The sequence below is a fragment of the Schistocerca americana genome, chromosome 2 (assembly GCF_021461395.2).
Source record: "Schistocerca americana isolate TAMUIC-IGC-003095 chromosome 2, iqSchAmer2.1, whole genome shotgun sequence".
Taxonomy (NCBI): Eukaryota; Metazoa; Arthropoda; class Insecta; order Orthoptera; family Acrididae; genus Schistocerca; species Schistocerca americana.
Window position 1 is genome coordinate 521,975,813 of NC_060120.1, and position 19,560 is coordinate 521,995,372.

At 40.2% G+C, this 19,560-nt stretch overlaps 1 long non-coding RNA gene across 1 annotated transcript; it reads left to right on the forward strand.

Annotated features, from left to right (window-relative positions):
• Positions 1-13,198: 13,198 nt before the first annotated feature.
• LOC124596269 lies at positions 13,199-16,926 on the forward strand. The gene is made up of 3 exons (XR_006978287.1): positions 13,199-13,256; positions 15,841-16,065; positions 16,732-16,926. It is a non-coding gene; the product is annotated as an uncharacterized LOC124596269 (long non-coding RNA).
• The last annotated feature ends 2,634 nt before the right edge of the window (positions 16,927-19,560 follow it).

Sequence of the window (19,560 nt, forward strand, 5' to 3'; positions counted from 1 at the left end):
TCGCTTACAGTACAATTAGCGTCTTTTGGATCGTAGAAAGAACTCAGCGACATGAACATCATTTCTGAATCAAAGTGGAATGAATTGCTACCAGTAACAAAGAACAGCTCGGTGTAAAATGGTTAACACTGGAACATAAAAGCAAGGAAATTCCAATGATTTGAAAATATTTTATTATATAACCTTACAGTCGCACCGAAAACGTAATTGTGCTCATTGAATGGGCATGTGATGTACACAAACGCACAAATATTCCAATGGGTAAAAGAGTGATTCTGTACCGTGCACTGTAGACCACTGAATTCACAAAGCCACGAGCGTAACATTTCAGGAAGAAAAATTCGTCGTAATGAAATCAAACTCGCAATATCTTGCAGGATCTGTTAGACAGTAAGAAAAAAGTGAAAGAATCAACGTCATCTTCCTAAATTTTATAATTACATGTTCTCTTTTCTTCTTCGCCGTGTGATGTATGCTTTTCTTAATAACATTAGGTCTAATGAACAATCTTAAAATAACAAAACCCAAGGGGGGAGGGGGGGGGGGGGGGGGGAGAGAGGTGATATATTACACTGTCGACCGTCTTACAGCACAGTTTAAAAATATTATGTATACGAATTTTTATGGCCATTACGTTATTAAAACTTGTTTTTCTCTGTTTCTTGTACTGAACGAAAACTCTACAATATTGGCGGAAATGTACTGAAGTCGAAGAAAAAGATGTTATAATTTTTTGAAATTATGTGTTTTTCTTTACGTCAAAACGTTCGAGGTAAGGACAACATTACTTATTTACTTAATTTATGCATATAATTAATTATATAATTAATCATTGACAGCCCATTTTCAATCAAACTTGCATTATTTGAGTTATTTGTGAATTAATTGCCACTGTTACATAGTTATGTTGTGCAAATTAGCTGACTATGTGTAGCGAATATGCAACATGGTACAGTGCTGTTACATTGTTTGAAATTCTTAGTGAAAGGTGCCCATTTTTAATTAACATCTCTTGTGTGCTGTTATTACACTAATATATGTAATTTGCCCATGTAATTATAGCCATCTCCGTATTATGGTAAAAATAGAAAAAAAATAAAAATTTAATCTGAAAAACATAATCACGTAGAATCATACCCTGAAGGAAGTGAATTCGTTGATGCGACCGGCAAAAATATTGTCTCGTCAGGGGCATGAATTGGAGTCAAAGGCTGAGAGAGAACAAATTGGCTAGCCATACTCAGTACCCATTTACGGCAATATGTCGAAGTTTAAAGGCAATGGTGAAAACGATTTTTGAATACCATGGCAATACCAAGGCCATACGAAAATTAATAGGTGGAATAAGTTATATAAAAGGATATGTTCAGGAGGTAAATGGAAAGCCGATAAGTTCACTTCTGGAAAAGACGTTATGTTAAAGAAACAGTTAGAACAGTAGAGGGAAAGTTATAAGTTAAAGAAACAGTTTCACATGCAGAGGGAAAAATTATTCACAGTACTTTTAAAAGTTGATTTTGCATATAGGCACTCAGATGAATGAAAAACTATATTAAGAATTACAGCTTGTTGGGCAAAGGTCCTCTTCTGATCTGTTATCTGAGAGAGGAACTTCAGATGAACCACTCAGGTCAAAGTTAAATGATATCAAAGCTAATTTAAGTAAAGAGTTGCCTGAATGGCTTTTCAATACCACTTCTCAAATTAGTGATATAAGCTAGTATTGTCTGCTGTCAAAGAAATGGTTCATGACATGCCGCTATCAGTTAGTAGGGCGTGGTGACTATATTAGTCTGGCGCTGTCTGAAAGAATGCAAAGTGGTGAAATAAATGTGTCACATAGCTGTGTTCCATACAGGGTGGGAGTTGCCGTTTTGTTAGAAGAATGTCTATTGAAGCAGCGACAGTTCGAGGTTATCACAACCCATGAAAAAATCATCCTGCTGTGTTTGTAAAACCTATTAAGGAAGTATTGCCTAAGTCTTCGTCAGATCAATAGAAACCAATGGAAATATATTGTCTCCTATTTATCAAGAATACAAAAGACAGAACACCTGCTGCAGATCGTCTCTCAATGAAAACGTTATGTGAACCTCCAGTTTTCTCGCGGTATAGAGCTCAAGTTTCTTCTTGTCTTTGATATATAACGTTTGAATCCACCTGATTTCAACGAGTAAACGAGTAAGAGTTATTCCAAGTTCTAGCAGACTGAAGACCTCAGAAGTTAAGTCCCACATTGCTCAGAGCCATTTGAACCATTTCAGCAGGCTGTCTAGTCCTCTGCCCATCACTGACTATGTAGAAAGCTAACACAACTAGAAAACTACTGCACTGTCTTATAGGATGATAGTCACAGCCATGTAAATTATATGTGGACTCCACAAAGGAATTCAGACACATAGCACCTACAATTCATCGATATCGAATGAGTGCCTGCAAATGTCACCCTGTACGTGGCCTAATCTCCTTTATTATGTTTCTATGGTTACTACGCCAGAAATATGACAGTGTAATGGTGACAGAGTTTTCATAGACAGCACGGTGTCTCATGACAAATATGTCACCTTTTTTCAATGCCTTCCTCAGAGTCGATCTTCACTTGTTCCAAATTAACATTGTAAGTGTAGACCAGATGTGTCTTGAATTCAAAGAAATAGTTCGAGAGAAATTTAAAAATTCGTGCCAAATAATTTAACAAAGGACGGTGCCGATAACGCTTGGTACATATAACGAATTAGAACCCTGTTGCAGAAACAACGAAAAAAGCATGCTAAAGTTAAAGGAACACGAGATCTCCTAGATTGGCGATCTTGTACACAAGCTCCTAACTGTGGACCTTGCAGCCAACAACTCATGCATGTTCCAGAGTTAACACCACTACATCAGCGTCTACGACTGAAATGGGCATGTGACCATCGGCACTTGACGCTGGTGCAGTGGCAGAGGGTTGCTTGGTCTGATGAATCCCGATAACCTTCATCATGTTGATGGAAGTACACGAATCAGTCGTCTTCGAGAGTACCAGCTCGTTGACATTTGTACTGTGGGCTGGAGCCCAGCCGTGTCGGCTCCATTATGCTGGGAAACATTCACGTGGGCATCCATGGGTTCAGTGGAGCTCGTGCTAGGCACCATGATGGCCTAGGAGTAACCACACTGGTTGCTGACCATGTACAGTCCTTCATGACGATCATGTTTTACAACTGCATTGGCACACTTCAACAAGATAAAACGCCATGTCACAATGCTAGGAGTGTGATGGAGTGGTTTCAGGAACGCTGTGGCGAGATCAAGTTGAAGTGCCGGCCCACCGACGTGCCAGGTCTGAAACCAATCTTACAAGTCTGGGACGTGACTGAACAAGGCGTCAGAGCTCATTGCCCCCATCACCCGAATTTGCAGGAATTAGGTGACTTGTATGGGCAGAAGTTGTGCCAACTCTATCCATTTACCTACAAACGCCTTACTGCTTTCATGCCATGAAACGTAACAATTGTTATCCATGATAAAGTTGGCTATTAACTAGGTGGTCATAATGTTCTGGCTGATCAGTGTATGATGTGTGATACTGTAGTTTTCGTGCAACAGTTTAATGGAAGCTCTGTGTTACTGATAGATTCGTATTATGGAGTTATGCACAAATTGAAGAAAAGTGACATTTCTCTCACGGAACGCTACGCAGTCATAAATGATTCTGACACCCTTATACTTTCGTATCTCTAGCACAGTAATCGTAGAACTGTGAAAAAGCAGTGTAGGATAAGTGCAGGGAATATGTATAGACAATCATTAGATAGCAAAGAAATTTAGGTGCTATGTTTCTGTATTGTTATGAATATTATAACCCAAAGGTTTTTATAGAGAGACAATCAGCAGGAGAAGTTCTTTTGCTTCCTTGACAAATAACGGGCAACATGAGGTTTGTCTGTCTATAAATGGTGGGACCGACATCTTAATAAGTAGGCTAAATTTACATCTATATCGGTATACTTCGCAAGCCTTGGCAGATGATGTGCTTGTATCACTACTAGGCATTTCCTTTCCGATTCCACTTGCAAAAACAGCGAGAGAGAAAAAGACTGCTATAAACCTCTATGGGAGCGTTAGTATCTTGTAGCTGGTCTTTGTGGTCGTTACGTGAAATATGTGTTGGTACAAGTAGAATCATTTAGTAGTCATCTTCAAATATCAGTTCTCCATAGTGTTCCTTGAAAAGAGCATCTCCTGGAGGGTCTGTCCCAGGGTGTAACTGCATGACACACCTGCTTGTCATGCAGTGTGCCATGGCCAGAGGACCAAAGTCGTCTTCACGTATTATGCGATCGGAAGTTGTGCTTAATGTCGTGCAACAGACGGGTACAAGGAGAGAATCCAGCTAGTCGACTGTTGGGTGCACTTTTGGTGTCAAATCCTCTCGGCTGTGCTCACAGAGACCTCTGGATAGCTGAATAGCGATCTAGCAAGTATGCTGATTGTGCAGCGACAGAAGCTCGTATGTGTGGTGTGTGTACTGCGCTTCAATTCTCAAATGTCAATCCTTACAACATCATGAATATATTTGGCACTTGGTGCTTTGCGGTCGATTGACGTGCGAAATGAGAGTGTTGGATTGTGCTTGGGTATTCACACATTACGTATTTATAAAGAGTCGCACTGCAACATCTTCGTGTACCTTCAGCAACAGGGAAATTGTAGCACAGGCTTGAAAACCATTACATCTAGCTATCGGAGGAGTAGTTGATGGGAGAGGGGAGGTGAGGAAGGAGATAAAATTTTTTTCTAAGGTGGTTGGATTGTATGAACACTTCCGGGTGAACACATGTGCAGCTAAACCGTCTCTGTCCTGGCGATATATTTTACGCTCAGTTATTATAGTAGCTGTGTTATTGCAACGATTTTACTAAACAATTAGCGTATATGTTGCACTATGACATATTGTTCACAAGTGACGGTTTTTTTTTTACAATTTCTGTAAGTAATTTGAGAAGTGAACTATTTTTAAGAGTAGTGGTAGTATGTATTGGCGTTCTTACACTTCAATGATAGTCAGCTATTCTATCCCTTCTTAGCATGTGTCTGTGTACAAGTTTCTGAGTAGCTATACAATTGTAGATCGGTAGGAAGCTACTCTCCTACACTTTAGTGGCTTTTTGATGTCCTGTCCGATCTTACCACGTATGTATGGGTCTGTATACAACTTCCCTAGGCGATATACATTTTTAGATCGTTTGGAGATAATTATTCTGACTTCTCCGCCAATTTCGACTAGTATTGTGGATTAGAGTCCACAGCAAAGTGAACGTATATTCACACGAAATTGAGAGAAAATCCGTTTCAAGCGTCCCCAGTTGAGCCCACACTCCAAGGTGAGCACCCGAGCTTCATTCAGTCTGTGGTAGTGGAAAAGGACAAATCTGTCTTAAACACTGTGAACTGACCGGCCATTTTAAAAAACACGAGCAGTTCTAGCACAGTCAGTATTCTTTATGAGTTGCGAAATACATTCTCAGTCTATCGTCCTATTCCTCTTGAAAGGTATTCCCACTATATTCATTCATTATCGGTTCCTTCCATCCGTTCCGTAGAAGACTTTAGAATGCAGTTGTATGCTTACTGGTAATACACGTATTAAAATCCACTCTGTCCATCACCAACATCTTAACTGAACACATTTCCCACCAAAAGTAAAGACAGTACCTTCCACTCCATCCAATTTACCGCCTTTTCACATGTGGTGGTGGAAGGGGGTGTTGCATTCATATCTGAGGTTCCGGATACACAAATGATTGGAATATGTGAGGATGGGGTTGAGGGGCTGAGGATTGTGGATGACAACCCAACACCCCTAAAATAAAGCAAACAAATAAACACGCTATCTTACAGCCCTCTCTCAGGACAAAGTGAGTCTTTTTCCCACTAATATCCCGATTGGAGACAAGAGGGCTATGTGAAGGGGTGTACAGGAAGTCTGCGGGATTTCCCAAGTGGAGGAAATGGGGAAAAGAATTGGTCATTGCCACATATTTGAGAGATGGTTATATGGAAGGAAACAATAATAAAATTCCTTTGGACATGGATTATGAAATGCACGCCTTAATAGGCATGAGCACTTGTTCATATCAGGTCGTCCTACCAGACGACGTCTAACCCAACGTTGTTGTTGTGGTCTTCAGCTCTGAAACTGGTTTGATGCAGCTCTCAATGCTACTCTATCCTGTGCAAGCTCCTTCATCTCCCAGTACTTACTGCAACCTACATCCTTCTGAATCTGCTTAGTGTATTCATCTCTTAGTCTCCCTCTACGATTTTTACCCTCTACGCTGTCCCCAATGCTAAATTGGTGATCCCTTGAAGCCACAGGACATGTCCTACCAATCGGTCCCTTCTTCTTGTCAATTTGTGCCACAAACTCCTCTTCTCCCCAATTCTGTTCAATACCTCCTCATTAGTTATGTGATGTACCCATCTAATCTTCAGCATTCTTCTGTAGCACCACATTTCGAAAGCTTCTAATCTCTTACTGTGCAAACTATTTATCGAAATGTTTCGCTTCCATACATGGCTACACTCCATACAAACACTTTCAGATACGACTTCCTGACACTTAAATCTATACTCGGTGTTAACAAATTTCTCTTCTAAAAAAACGCTTTCCTTGCCATTGCCAGTCTACATTTTATATCCTCTCTACTTCGACCATCATCAGGTATTGTGACGATGGTGTTGGGGAGGGTTGAGGGGAATAGTTGGCGGGATAGGAAGGGGATTGGTAGAGCTGTAGCCGTGGACTCACGAATCTCGCAGTTCCCTGCCTTAGTGTAGAGTTTTACCCGGATTTTTAACAGATGCAACCTGACATTTGTATTTGTACAGATATGTGTTCGTGGCAAGGTAACCCTCTTTGCTTGATTTGAAGCATTTGTGGCCATTGCAGATCTAATGAAGGTCGATGCTTATGACGTGTTGGAGGCGAGTTGTTATGTTACGCATATTCTACGCTACAGAATAATTTACTTTAAATTTTTGGATTTTCTTCTCTTAGGCATTCCTGGTTGTTCATGGACAGAGAGACTAGATGTTCCGCATTTCTAACAGCTTTGTGTTGTGAAACAGTACGCTAATTAAAACTTTCTAGAGGAGTTTGGAAACAAACACGTTTCTATCTGTCAAATGAAGTTTGCCTGAAGATGTAAAACGTCACAAAACATTTTTTTGAAATACGTTTTAATGCCAGTAGCGATTAACAGAATACTTTCAAAGTTCATTGCCAGTTGATTTGTTGCCGCTAAGCTAGAGACCAGCTCTTGGTCAGTTAACAAATTTAATTAAGTACACTAGGAAGATCCTCAAAATCTTTGTTTGTATAGAACGGTGTAATAAACGATAAGAAGACCTTCAAAATCGTTGCTTCTATAGAACGGTGTAAGAAAAGATAATTTTCACGTGTTATTGCTGTTAACATTATATGAATTATAGGACGTGTCCTGTTGCCATCACTAAGAGAAGCTTGGTAAGGAGAACTGTATAGTGTAACTTTACGATTGTGTTGAATGTTTCTACTCACTGAGGTGTTCACATTCTGCTGGGAGTGTTGCTGATTGAGAAATCGAGACCCACATTGTTTCCAAGAATACATATGAAAACACGGAGTACACATAGGCAGAGCCCAATGTACCTGGGTGTGTGTTATGCAACTGAAATGGACAAGTTCCACACTGTTGCTCACCAACGAATGTTTCGCTTCAACATTCACCTACCTCATCGACATATTTAAATCGACTTTTTGTATAGGTTTGTATTTACTTTGCTATCCATGCGGTTAAATAGCTGTCTGCTTAGTGTGTGGTATACAATGAAAGGTCTCTGTTGGATTCCTTTCATGTTTAATTTCTTAAATCTGTTGCCATTTACGGCATAAATACCTCTTCTAAATTTACTGTGGCGTTTCTGACTATCTGGGAGGAGACTGAGTAGTGGAACGTGTTACTTTTACGCATAAACAAGAACGATCTGTCACACTACTACACTTTAAAACAGAGTTTATATGTAATTCATGTCACACAGTCTCACACGGAACCTACATCCGCTTTCTTTTATATACTGTATATGATAAGATACTGTCATCCCCCTTTCCTTCTGTGTGAGAGGATGAATGAGCAAATGTATTTCTAGTTCCATGCTTGAGGGTAGCAGACATGCCTGTCTGCTAGAGAACAGTAGGACCAACGTCGGAACAGGTAGCTACGCTTTCTTAAAGCTGAGTGGTTTCTATTCTTAGTATGGTCCTGTCCGTCCGTTGTCATGTTGGTATAGGAAGCTGCCCCTCTGGCCACTTCCGTTTGTATTTGTGAGCCACCCCTCAGGAAGGGACTAAGCAGTCCGTCCGTGGCGAGCGTCTGAAGTGGTAAGATCTCCGACTAAGCGCGTGTCTGCTAAGTCCGTAGGACAATGGATTTCTTAAGTTCAGCCTAACTGAAAATTTAATCACCTTTATTTCAGGTTTAGCTCTAAAATATCTAATGTTATCTTAAATTGCTGCGCAGTGTAATTCTCGTGTGAAGTTCAGATTATTTTCCGGTAGTTGCTTTGTCACTACTTTGTGCGTAAAGTGGAACCACGTGTTGATCAGTAACTCTAACTAAGATCAATCTTAAATGCGAATGCTTGTGTGATTATAACGTCTCGTCTCGACAATATTTTTCAATATAGCAACGTTTCTTTATGTTCAACCCACGTGGGGTGTACTTTGCGAGACCAGTACCACGTGCTTATATAACTGTTTGACCCATCAGGTTAATAGTAAGACGTTAGTAACCAGTTCGAGGTTTTTCTTTTGTAAATTACTTTTCGATCTAATTTATTTTAATTATCAAAATTATTGTGGAGTTACACTCTTTGTGTAAACCAAGTTGACCACGTGAAGCACGTGGTGTAATCATCAAAGTACCACTCAGCTATTCTTTTTGCGGAGATTTCACAAAGAGTTAATATGAATTTAGTATACCAGTGTGTGGTAATTACATGACGGACAGGATTGTGCTACAAACGTAATTTCTTTGGGCGAAAATTTGAATCTGATGGTAGTGGTTAATTTTCTGTTGCATATGTTTCAATGTTCTTTGTGTGTTGTTTTATGAATGCAGTGTTGTATGCAGACTCCCAATCTTGGCTCTATATTTGATGTGTTCCATAAGATAACAAACTCACATTTTCACAGTCCTAAACAAGGCACCAGCTCAGTTATAACTCACGTTTAATATGCTGAAATTTCAATGATCAATCTTAAAATAAATTTCCAAATATAAACTGATTTCTTTCTTTTTATTTAAATTCTCTTATATATATATATATATATATATATATATATATATATATATATATATATATATATATATATATATATATATATTACCGGTTGTTGTATGACTATTAAAAGATAATAATTAATGTTAGTCTGTTTGGGAATTTGGTAAACCTAGACTAGATACCTGGTGAAACAGTTGCTTAGTAATGCAAGATTAACTTCCCCAGACAGCTCACAGCTTTTAACCAGCTATTATTGAATATCTGTACCCCTGTCATAGCAAATCAAAGTAACAACCTTACAACAACACTCGGCTGTCGAGCAAACGGAAGCTTGCCAGAGGTAACGGTAGTAATGCAAGGGCTCAGGTCGCGATGTTTGGATATCATTTTTTCACAAAAGGGTTGTGAGCCCTCTTGGGAATGCAGTTCACAAAACGCAATTCTAGACTACACACCCTTAATGGGCAATAATATGACTCTCTGATGTGCTATAAATATGTCAATAGTAGGACCTGTACGAATTTGATGCGGGTCTGTCTCGTTGGCTCATTTCTGGAGTTTTAATTATTGGTCCATTGTTGTGTATGCTTTTGATTGCTCACAGAAATCTTGTACAATGTGTACTAAAATACCGCACAAGCCAGCAGAATTCATATCAGGTCGTCCTACCAGACGACGTCTAATCCATAGACTACATAAATGAAAGGTGGTGTAAATAGTCAGTGAATTCCAAAAACCTCATCCACGAGTCTCCACTGGCAAATGTTCTGTCAATGACGCCAGATCTTCCGTGGAAACCTAGTCATTCCTATGCACGGATACAATATAATCTGTGAATGTCTGTCATCCCTTTATATATCGGCGTAGATACTTTGAGCATAAAATGAAGGTCATGCCTGCTGGCTGAGATACATACGACCAATAATCCACCTACACTCCATAGATGAATGAAATGGGAATGACCTCTATATAAGCAATCAACAAAATCCGTGCTTATCCAAACTATATACAAAGTACTGATCTACTATTGGAGTAGCATCTAATATACACTGAGGAAAAAAGTCGCGACACCAGAAATTATTGACGTAGAGTATTGAAAATTCTGGAATACATTTGACTAGACAACGTACGCAAGTGACTGTCTTCGTACGATCACAGGTTAACGTAAGCGCGAAATAAGCCATTGCTGATACGTTAGAAACCGGTGTAACAGCCAGAATGTTGAATGTGAATACGCAAGCGTGTATGCATTATGCTCTTGGTTCGTTTGTACAGGGACGGTTAATACTGGCTGTGAATGAATCCGGAGTTGTCGTCTCATGGTGCTCGACTGGAGACGGATCTGGTGGTGGACCAGGCCAAGGCAACATGTCGACACTCTGTAGAGCATGTTATATTGCAATAGTGCTGTGTAGGCTAGCGTTATTCTGTTGGAAATCACCCATGGAATGCTATTCAGTAATAGCAAGACAACAGGGCGAATCAACAGATCGGCATACAAATTTTGATTCAGGCTGCTTGGGATAACCGCGAGAGTGCTCCTGCCAACATACGAAATCGCACCCATGACCATGACTCCCGGTATAGGTCCAGGGTGTATAGCATTCACACAAATTGGTTGCAGGCCCACAGCGGCCATCATTGTCAGTGATGCACAACCAACTTTCATCAGAAAACATAAAAGACATACTTCCTGACCTCCTATTAGCTCTCGATTCATACCACTGAAATCGAAATGTCAGTGGTTTGGGGTGAGAGGGCGTTTAGCTCGGAGCTCGGGTTTCGCTGACCTGTTAACACATTTAGTTAAAACGAATGTCGCACTTGATTAAATATGGGAACGCCCTATCGATTCACCACTTAAAATGTGTATACAACTGATCTCCGAAGAGTCGTGAGGAGCATTTGCTCCGACTTTTATGCTGATATTTGCAATTAAGTTTTTGATTGTTTACTTGGAATCAGCCGAAAAAAGTAGTACTCGTCTCTACTTTCAAGCGACCCTTAGTGTCGCCAGAAATCGTCTGTTTCATACCCGTTACAGGCAAAATGAGTGTGTAAAAGAATCTAACATGCCCCTCTGACAGAGCGCTCACAGATTTCATCTAGTCATGTATATATTACAGTGGAGAGCCAAAGAATTGCCGAAGTCCATCGGAATGCACAATGGACATGAATGGATGCAGGTGATCTGACAGGATGCTTACGTACGTGGTACCCGTCAGAGACGTTTCTAGACGTATCACGCCTCCCATATCACTCCAACTGCCCACGTCCCACACCATTACAGAGCCTCCATCAATTTGAACGTCCGCTGCTGTCATAGTGGTTCCATTGATTCATGAGATTTTCTCCGTACCCGTACACGTCCATCCACTCCATAAAATGTAAAACGAGACTCGTCCGACCAGGCAACGTATTTCCACTCATAAGCCTTCCACTGTCGGTGGTGACGGTCCCAGGCGAAGCGCAAAGCTTTGAGCCGTTTAGTCATAAGTGTACACGAATGGGTCTTTGGCTCCGAAAGCCCAAGTCGATGAAGTTTCGTTGAATCACTCTCACACTGATTCTTGTTCATGGCCCTACACTGAAATCTGCAGCAATTTGCGGAGGTGTTGCAGTTCTGTCACGCTGAAACATTCTCTTCAGTCATTGTTGTCCCAGTTCCCCAGCCGTCGCGATGTTGGTGATTTGATGTTTTATCGGATTCCTGAAATTCACTGTACGATCGTGAAATGGTCGCACGGGATAATCCTCTCTTCATCGCTACCTCGGAGATGCAGTGGCCCACCGCATAAGCGCCGGCTATACAACACCGCTTCAAAATTCATTTAAATCTTGATAACCTGCCATTTCAACAGTAGTAACCGATCTAACAACTGCATTAGACACTTGTTGTCTTATACAGGCGTTGCTGTCCGCAACGCCGCATTCTCCCTCCTAAGATATCTCTGTGTTTTAACACGCATGCCTACGTCAGTTTCTTTGGCGCTTCAGTGCATATATTTATAACCGCACCGCACTTATTTCGTAGGTGTACTATCCTCTAGGCACCGGGCTCTCATCTTCAAAATGGAAAGCTGTTTGGATCGCAAAGTACATAGCATGAACGATCGGTGGCATCGATACATTTTATTTCTTCAGGATTTGAGCCTTACTGCATTATCAGAGGCTTCGTTGATAGAAAAAGAATCTTCATTTAGAGCCTGTGCGTAATCTGTCTTGTATTAATTTTAAAAAAAGCGTTATGAGCTGATTTAGGGATTAACTTTTTTACTAGAGCTTTCTCTTCTCAATCCACATTTAACGGGGACTGCCCACAAGACGTGTGTGACATATCAACTCAGCTGTGTTGATGCTCTGTGGCACTTAACTTACGTGGAAACACGCCTTTTTGTTTTCTCGGTTTTACTACAATGACACCGAATTGAGAGAGAAGTTACAAATACCCGCCTTCTTTGTGGTAACGTCTTATGGGACCAAACTACTGATGTCATCTGTCCCTAAGCCTACACGGTACTTAAACTAACTTACGCTATGGACAACACATACACCCATGCCCGAGGGAGAACTCGTACCTCCGACGGGGGGATCCGCAGGTACCGTTGCAAGGAGACTCAGACAGGGGGCCTCCCCCTCGCGGCTACGTCGAATGAGAAAGAAGTGAACGGTGCAGTATGATAACCCGTCTTTTTTATCCCGGTTGTTGAAATAGCGTTGGTAATAAATAAGGCAGAGCGAACGATAATGCAGCTTGCCAAAAACAAGGAAAGTCAATCTGCTGCTTGTTGCTGCACCACAGTTCCCGGAACGGAAAATCAGAAAGGAACGGTACGATAACATTCGATGATGCCATTGGGTGATTAAACATATATAAACGAAAATCTAAGACCGGCAGCAGTAGTATTTCTTATCGAGTGCAATGAAGGCTGCTCTGTTCTTTGTTGCTGGTAAGTATTGGCAGAATATATAAATTTTCTTTCACGATACACGTTTTTTTTTCTACCTTCTTTTTACATGATTTCTGAGACAGCAATTCGCTTGAAAATCTTTTTACACACTCGGAGAAGAATTGGTCACTGCCACAATTTTGGGAGATGCTTGTATGGAAGAAAACAAGAAAAAATTCCTTTGCACATGGACTATGAAATGCACACCTTAATGGGCATGAGCACTTGTCCATCTTGACTACTTTGAAACACATCCTGTCTACATAAGTTGTTTGCTATCTCGAATCATCCACAGAATGTAATAAAGTAATGAGTAATCAAATGAGATGTCGTTATTTTGTTGTTTTGTAGCAGCATGTACTATTCATATTGTCCCTGAACTAGAAAAATATTTTTTGTGACAGGTGTACCTACTGTTCCATAGTAAATGGAAACAAGGCACCTAATTCGAATATCAACGTTTGCTGATAGATCGTAGTGAGTTACTACCTGATCGTTAACACTCGAGTGATTACTGAGTGCAACAACGATATAAATTAAAAGAATGGGAATAAATAAAGTTTTGCTTTAGTTAGCCGTAACTGGGTATGCCAATGTCGTCTGCACGAATTTAGATTGCTGAGTAGAAAGGAAGTCAGCAACAAAAAGGGGCAAAAGTTAAATTTGATAAATAGCAAATCACGAAAGTACCGGGCAAGAAAGGTAATGGGGCAAAAAAATGAAGTGAACTCGCGTGAGCTTAGATGCGAAGACACGTGTAACATGAACACTGAAATCTAACATGCAATAATGTTAATTATAATTCTGCAACGACTAGCAACGGTCCATAGAAGCTATGCTGTATTACGTAATTCGTGATAATGCTGTCTGTTTTAAAATATGTTAAATCGTGGCCAAAACAGAGTACAGTTCTTTACCGGTTACTCCGAAAATGATGCCATAGAAACCGTCATTTATGCCAACTGTTATTTGCTAATGCTAATGCTACGTACACATATGCAATAAAGTCATTTACAGAACACAACATAAACTCGTAAACTTTCTTTGACTGTCAGTTAGCCAGCATACTTTTGTCAATAAAATATGAATTGAATTTGAATCACTTAAAGTTTGATCTTATTGTCAGATAGTTTGATCGACCTGGGTCTGTAAAGTTTGCTTTGAAGAATGTCCCAAAAAGTTACTATTGCGCTGGCATACCTGTTATGGAGCTATAAAAATACTGGCTGTATCTTACTTTGCGATGCGTTGCTTCTGATGTAATGCTTATTACGAAATTCATTATTGGCGGTAGGCTCCTCTTGATTAGTCAGCAGCTTGAATAAAATTTATGCGTACAGCAGTCTTCATTAATTCCAACATCTTCTTGCGATCACGTTGTGTGTCCATACACGTCCTGACTTAATTATATTTTGCCTGCCCACATACATATTGTAACACCATTTCGATAACAATCTCCATTTGGCATTTGCGGACCGTCACACATGTCTCCACCGCACCATAGACGCTTCGCAACTCATCTCTGCCCTCTGTTCTAGGACTGCGTGCGTTCGCGACAACGATGTTATTTTTCCGTGAAATATATTCTTTGCGTTAGTTGAACATAATTTTTTTGTCTCTGGCAGCTTATTTATTACAACGATCTATGTAATTATTTCTTATTTATTCATGCAGCATACATTATATTTCGATGAAATTTAATTAATGACAAAATTCATAAGTAGATGTAGTTACGAGAAACTCATGAAAGGAAGTAGCTGAAAAATACATGAGACTTCGGGTATTACCTATGACCTGCATTTGTGAGTCGTCGCTAAAGGTCATGCTCAATATGGTGTTTGGTACTGGCCTTTGTAATAAGAGGCTACCATTATTATGGCAAAAGTAGAGAAAAAACCACAATGTAAATGGTTTTCACAAGCTGTTCAAAACACATACTGGTTCAGTTAGAATTAATGTATGTGCTGCACCTACCCAGAACTATCAATACGGTTTACAGTTTCCCAAACTGCTCATAGCTCTTACGGAAAGCGTTTTAAGCCCATTTGTACTGGACATTTCTAATGGCTTGATCCAAACTACCTCTCTAAGTATGCAGCACTTCTTTTATATCGAGTGTATTGTGATCAGTAGTGGGCATGTGACACTTCCTCGTCGTACCCTTGACATTATCTTTCCCAGTATCCGTTTTGTTCTGTTAAGAGCAACATGTTGAGTTATATCAGCAATTAGGTACCAAAACAGTCTCGTGTTGTGGTACAAAACATCTTTTAGCATTCTACACAAGTGTCACAAATATGCCGTAATCTGCTGCTACGGCTTTCCTAATAACAGTTACTTAGGATATATGTACAACATAGAGTCTACCAGACAGCAGAGTACCATTACCATCCAGAGGAGATAGATTTGCAAGTGGCAGAATTGTGGCACTAGCCATTTGAGTTGCACTTTATCTGCGTATATTCAAGCTAGCACATGGCAATCAGATTACCTGACAATAGTATCAGAGCGCTAGATGGTAAAGTTGCACCAACAGCCAGTAGACAAAGCTGCAATCTGTAATAATGTTCATTGTTTTCTATAGCATTGGTCGCAGTTGCGGCGGTATACGGACGACCAGAAGAGTCGACCACTGCCGCCATCCAGGGTGAGGAACAGCCGTCCGCCACCATCCCGTCTGTGAGAACATTGGTGGCGGCGTCGTACGCGGAAGAAGACGACGATACCATTTGTGTCCAGGCAGACAACAAGTTCTACTAGTATGCCAATTCACTGAAGCTGTATTCTTGCTACAACCTACTACCGAAGGGTAAGTTACTTTCCATAGCACGATTTTGTATCCATTGTTGACAAGATAACCACAAACTGTTGGCTATAAAATTTTTGAAGGGTTCCAAAGTGAATGTGAGAATATGAGTTAAATCAAACCATCAAGGGAAAATGTTTATCCTTACGTTACACTTTAACGGTAAAATGTTACCTCTCCGTGAACAATGAAAGATACGGCACTTTACGAAAATGCAACTCATTAACATTCTTCACCAAAACTATTCATAGCAATTTCCAGCGCATATTTAACCCTTTTTTCCAGTTATTTGTTAGACTCTTAAATGTGATGCATTTTTTGTCTTTCTACGATGTAGAATCTGAGTTCTACTATCCGAATTATATTATATAAAGCTACATGAAGTTCTCCATGGGCTTTGGTCTCAACATTTAGCGAAGAGATATTTTAATAGGCAATTGATATTCGTGCTGTGGGGTTTATTTTGACAGTACTGTGTTGCCTGTTTGGTACCTAGAGGTCTTCCAAAATCTCACTGTTATGGCACCATAAGAGAGCGAAAAATGAAATTCATGCCATGTAAGTAGTTGATGACTTATCATTGTGTTATCAGTAGTAAATGTATAATGGTATATATTTCTATTCATAGTTTCTAACTCTATTAAAATATATTTCTTCTATTTATTGTAGTTTACGTGGTGAAACCAAAGAGTCTTTGTAAACCAGTCCTGTCCGACTGTCCCAAGAACTAGGAGTATTGCAAGTGTGTCGGCTCATCCTGGAGGAGCTGACTCATCTAGGATTGAGTGAAGACGAGATGGCTGAGCTGTTGACTGAAGACATCAACAATTTTCACAGAAAGTAGTAAATTCCAAGAGTGTAGAACTTACCTCTTTCACTAGCAAGAAAAACTGGTGGAATCAACATATCTTGTTTTGTGATACTTTCTGATTGCTTCAAGATATGCAATAAATCAGCTTTACAATCAGGCTACAAACTGAGTGGAAGAATTATTTTTTAAACATGGTTTAGCCTGTTGTATCTTTCTGTTGGCCTTGTAATAGTTTTATTCTGACACTTTAAAACTGTTATTTCATATCCTCAACTGTTGTATATCAATTGTAGAACACATTTCCTAATCTGTAGCTTTACATAAATAGTGGCAAAGTATAACTGCATATTAATTATACAAAATACACAACATCCATACATGCTAACCATGGACCATCCAAATACCCTGTTCCTGCCTTAACACTTTAACTGGAACGATGACAGCGATGGACACTGCGGAGACTTATGACTGACACAGTGGCTTGTCCTTGCCTTTCCTGGATAACACATGAAATAGTTAAAAGCCAGAAAAAATGGTGTCTTCTCTGGCCGGACATCCGACTGCTCCTGCTCCTCACCGATGGCCAGACCTGCACTCTGGGCAACGCCATCGCCGTGCCACTGGAACGACGCCATCTGCAGCGTCACAGAACCCCTGGTTGCCACCCGTGGTAGCAACGCGGCCACATCCTGCCATCTGAAGTCGCCTCGCAAACTAAAGACGTATACACCTGCAGTTGCGATGCCGTAATATTTGTAGGGGACGCTGCATCGTGCCAGAAAATGGAGGGTATATATATAAGAATGTCTGCGCTCTATGAATTAGTAAAAATCTAACAAAGAGTCGTTGTATCTTCACCAGGAGCCTCCCCTGCTGTTGTCCACATCCCCCATCCTTGGCAGGGACCGCGGTCCAGTTTACATTTCTCTCTTTACATTTCACATATATTTAAGTACTATACTTAAATGACTGTTTATGAAATTAACGAAAACTTAATGCTGTTGTATTTATAAGGGATTTATGTGAACTCTTCAGCTGTTATATAAATAAATGCCATTGGACGAATACGGAAGCAATCACAGCTGCATCACAATCTTCAGTTGGCTGTCTCTTGGAAGGCATTTTATGACAACTGTAACTGTATATGAACAAATTGTATGTAATCTCAGTGACACTTAACTGAAGGCTGACAAAAATGAAGTAGACCTTAATTACAGGCTTAGAATATAGAAATACACATCTGATAGCCCATGAATATCAGGAGATATAGACTGCTTAAACGCATGCTCAGGTAGTTCTGAACCACGTGGGCAGTAATGTTATTGGAGATAAAAACCGAAAAAAAAATATAGCGCAGACTATTGGCGGTTGTGATATAGTCGGTATATCAAGCAGACAAGAAACCCATGCAAAGTAGACAAAATGCTAAGACTTTATTGAATATGGCGATGTAAATGATAAAAAAAATGAATTTACGAAATTCATCGCGAGTAGTGCGGAACATTTCAGAATGGTAACCGTTCCCTAGATGCAGAATAATTTTCTGCTACGAGGGCTTGCTGAAAAGAAATTCTTCACAATTCTTTATTCTATTGTCTACATCGGCTGAAGAAATACATATCACGCATTTAGTCGACTTTTCCGGATCGATCACTCAAACTGCCGGTAAAAGACATCGAATTGTGAAGTGTAACATGGCGTTGTCTGACGTAACCTCGTCGGTGCCTGAGAAAAAACTCAGAAAACCTAAATCACGAATTCGAAGTGTTCGTCCACACGCAGAGCACCCTCCCCTTCAGCGTGACAGAGTCAGACCAGAAACGAACGTAGCGGCGTCTGCAACAAGCAGACGCCTCGGGTTCATCGTCATCCATCATCATACATTCAATTCCGACTTTGTCCCAGTCTGCTATCATCTGCTTCCATAGCCGAAGCAACACCTTTGAGGACTTCACTTTGATAGCAATGAAGTGGTGCAGGCAAGGTAGTACTAACGTCGACAATGTCAGACATTCTACAGTGATAGTATTAGCATACTGGTTTCTCGTTGCGAGAACTGTGTTCGTCTTTAGGGCGACTATGTTGAGGAGTAAACGCGTATATATGAAGAATAATGATGTAGAATGTTAATAAAGTCTGGTAGATTCGAGCGACAAGCGTCAGAGGCGATGAAGCTATGGAAAACATCAAAACACTTGAAAGACTGAGGTCTGAATGCAAAATTAATAAACCATGTTTTAGACAATGTGGAGAACCCTCTCATAGCGTCTGTTGAGTGTTCAGTTGTCTGTGCCGACCAATAGTATAAACAACTTCAGATCGATATAAACAACAACTAACTTCAGATCGATATAAACAACAATTGACATTGTGCAATTGGTGGCATCTCGGCTTAATTATAAATACCTGAAGGGAAACGTAATGGTAAAAAATATGCCCTATCATATTATAAAGTCTAGGCTCAGGCATCTTAGTCTTGTTTTTGTACCATAATTTCTATATATGAAATGGAATGCGCATGTGAAGCCTGTCGTATAAAATACGAACGGATGTCTTTGATTTCCTGGCAGTCTATACCGAGGATATGCAGATACCCAGGACGCTTGAGGATCTCAGTGGTATACTCATAAACTGCTGTTGGTTAACTCATAGCGATGTCCTGATCCTGCTCCATAAAATTGTCTTAA